Here is a 4,002-nt window from a genome sequence, read left to right as displayed (position 1 = left end):
TCTCTCTCTCTCTCTCTCTCTCTCTCTCTCTCTCTTTCTCTCGTTTTTTCTCATTCCCGATCCATCTGAAGGCTTAATCGATATAATTATATAATCGAATAAAATTGCCACGAAGCAAAACTTTGCCGCTGAACTTTACACGCTGTACAGCCGGTACAGCCGTTACGTCCGATCTTGCGACCAACACAAATGCAATTCTGCGCTTAAGCGCAGAAAATGTTGACGGGATACCGGGTGTCGAGCGCGTCAAATTGTAGGTAAACACATTGCACATTACAGCAAATGGCAATGGTATAGCAAATTTTCATCGTTTACTGGTTTGTCGGAATCTTTCGAGAGGAAGTATATCTTGATGGTTGAGACTTATATTTATGCATAATTTGAATTACAGAAAAACTATCTTAATTATATTAAGATTCAAGTTATAATATCGATTAAGTGTGATTGACTTTGCCTTTGTCTTTTAAAGCTAATTTAATTAGAAATCGATACTTTAAGAGAACAACTTGAAAAAAGAAACTCAATTTAATGGAAAATGAACGGTGTAACATTTTTTTCATAAAATGTACAATACATATATTTAGATAAATAATGAATTTTTCAACTCGCTTGAGCGTTACACAATCCTTTCGCATGTTACGCAACAATTGTTAGTAATGAACAGTGCTATTCGTCAAGCAATGTAATAATATTTATGATAAATTAAATTTTTAATAGATCATATAAAATATCATTGTCATATTTATCAGAATCCTCAATAAGTATAAAAGTTAAGAAATTCTGTAGATTCAGCGAAGTCATATGATGATACTTGATAAGGTAGTTAGCTAATATTCCTCTACAAATAAAATTTTTTATAAAACAAGCAGTAGGCTCTATTCTAACTCGTTCAAGTAGATTTTGTTTTTGTTTCTAAATGTCTGCTTTGATTATATTTCTTACAATTTCTTAGTGTATTTATATCTCTATAATGATCCATAGTTTCAATAAATATAATATCTTGCACAATGCAAAGGCTTTAACCGAAGTACTACAAATTTATTACCAAACAATGTCGATGCGTAATATTCTTTTTCTACCATGATTCAACGTTTTTCTCTCTTTATCGACTTATATTTTATATTACTTATCGTATATATGCCATCTGATGATAGCGAAATGATGATCTACGAATCTTTCCTTGCAATGAAACACGAAAATCACGAAATGTATATGCTACACTTAGAAAAGATTGTAAGTTTATTATGCATCCGTACTTGGAGTCATAACATCACTATATATAATGTTTATTTCCAATCTTTTCTTTCACTTGTACTAATATCGAACGCCAATTACCTTTACGTATTCTTATAATAAATTATAAGTCAGGTATTATCTTCTATAAATACTAAAATTACTGTATAATTGATAAATGTTATGAGAAACATATAATTTATGTTATGTTTATGTCATGAGAAACATATACATATACACTTATATATACATATATATATATATATCCATATCTTCATCTTCATCTCCCATCTTTCCATCTTTCCGTTTCCATATATACAAGGTAATTAGCGATAAAATTCTCGCATAACGGCAGAATAGACTAAACTGAATCGGAAAGTCCTCTATCATTTTGCAATTTTTTCAATAGTTAACAAGATATTAATTACTAAAAATTGCCGAATATTGGTTTTTAATAATTTTTAAATACTATAATACTTAAATACTATCAACTTTACAGAAAAACAGCAAAAGACAAAAATTATTAAATTTCTTCTCATAAAGTTCTGAGATTTTTTCAGAATTTTTTTGTACCGTATTTTCTCATATTGATAAAAATAGTTGTCAATAAGAAAATGCAGTAGTAAAAAGTTGATAACAAATTCTGAAAAAATTCTTAGAGCTCTATGAGAAAAAAAAAACAATTTTTGTTATTTACCAGACACCCTGTATATACACACATATATACATATATTTATTTACATAGTACACTAAGAAAAAATACAGTCAATTTTAATAAATATTTAGTTGAATACTGCCAACTAAATATTTGTTAAAATATATTGTAGTATGTATAAATTTTTTTCTCAGTGCATATATTACATTTTAAATAATATTCAAATGTGCACTCTCTATAAACTGTTGTTATATGTAACTACAGTTCTGCATGGTACGATCGCCAAATGTGAGAAAATGCGAGAAAAACGATCGAATGGCAAACCAGCCTTTCATTACGCCGAGGGCATCGGATCGAGCAAACGTGTTGCTATAATTTTTCACCTCGTAAAGGTTGCCGATCGACGGATATGCTTCTCCACTGATGCATATCTGTAATTACTATTGCAGAATTATAATTTTGATAACGCGTGTTCGCTGTTTCCTGGTCATTTAAAGTACATTTTAGGGTTTTAATCCGAAAATTCAACACTATAACACTTTTCCGATCCGTTGATCCGATAGGATTCTTATACAGATCCAAAAATTAATAGACTTATCTGGATTTCGCGAAATCCATGATATTTCGAATTCGATGGTAGATATATATATTCATTAATACACCACCTAAGTTACACATAATTACAAATTAAATGAAATTATACAGAGTTTCGATAATGATACAATTGAAAGTAAAAACGACAGATCGCAGACAAATCTTTTTTTTTTGCACAAAAGTTATTACTCCTAACAATAATTATTACTCCTGTTGTACATTTAAAGCGTGTATTTTTGCGCGCATGTACCTACTTTTTACATTTATCACAGCTCGACGGCGAATGGCGCGGTAAAAGAGATACCGGTTCCGGTAGACGCTTCCGGTTAGCCCCGTCAGCGGTCCGGTTATAGTACCGCTACACGATATCGTTGTATCGATTACTTAATGATAAATATCGATCAACTGAAAGGACTGATCCATGCAAATTAATTGAGTCTTTTTTCGTTCTTTAAAACTAGTTTATATATATATATTTGCTTCAAATAGCTTTTGAGAGATTTTTGTTTTAAGAAAACTTGTTTTACCAAAGTGTAATTTGTTGATACATTGCAAAAAATTCAATTCTAATTGGGAATAAAGGCTACTTTGGATACAATCTCACAGATATTAACTGATATTAACAAAGTTGCGTGAATAATTATCACTAATTAAAGACTCTGACGAACTTTTAACGATCGTCGTGAGAGGAAACGACTTTATACGTATTACGTATACATGTACGCATTTGAACAACGAAAACTCATTAATGTTATCTATATCAATAGGATGATTAACATCGCCATGTTTTATTTTAAAGTCTGATTTCAATCTTTCTCTTTTTATTTAAATTCCTAAGACACTTTTATCACGACGCGTTTCTTGAGTATAATTTTTCAAAGATAAGTACATAATCCCAAGTGAAGTTATATATAACGTATATTTATTTATAATTCTCTCGTCAAGTGAAAAAAAGCTGACTTGAAATTTGTCGAGAAATCCAATGACAAAGTAGGTGACGAAGCGCGTGCGTCTTGCGCAAAGACCAACGCTTTACCGAACGATGTAACGGGGCATAATTTCCTGCGTGCGTTTTTGCGCGCGGCATGCTTACGCACTATTCCGCGAGACAACAGGTTTATGGCGTGAAATTATATCCAAGGATAACGTTTATTGCTTCTTTTCTTTCTCTCTCTTTTCGAATTCTGAACATTTAGACAAAAACTAAATTGAACGCAAATAGAAGCACCTATCGCAAATAAGTTTTTCATCAGGTAATCACCTTCTATGTTTAGCCGGTCATTCCTCATTTCATGGTCCACAAAAAAAGAGGAAGTTTTTCGAAATTATACTTTATGTTTAAAAACTTTTACGTGAATACGCGTTACAAAATAGAGAAAGGAACAGGTACCATAAACGAGCCCATTAAAGAAGAATCAATTTTAAAGTCCGCTAAATTATGATTTGTCAATGAAAGATCAATTCGTACCTACGTAGGACATATACAGGGTTAACATTGAATATTAATGCCTAAATGTATA

This window comes from Trachymyrmex septentrionalis, unplaced genomic scaffold (assembly GCF_001594115.1).
Source record: "Trachymyrmex septentrionalis isolate Tsep2-gDNA-1 unplaced genomic scaffold, Tsep1.0 scaffold6, whole genome shotgun sequence".
In the NCBI taxonomy this organism is placed as follows: domain Eukaryota; kingdom Metazoa; phylum Arthropoda; class Insecta; order Hymenoptera; family Formicidae; genus Trachymyrmex; species Trachymyrmex septentrionalis.
The sequence above is the reverse complement of the archived record's forward strand: the minus strand, read 5'-3'. Positions refer to the sequence as shown.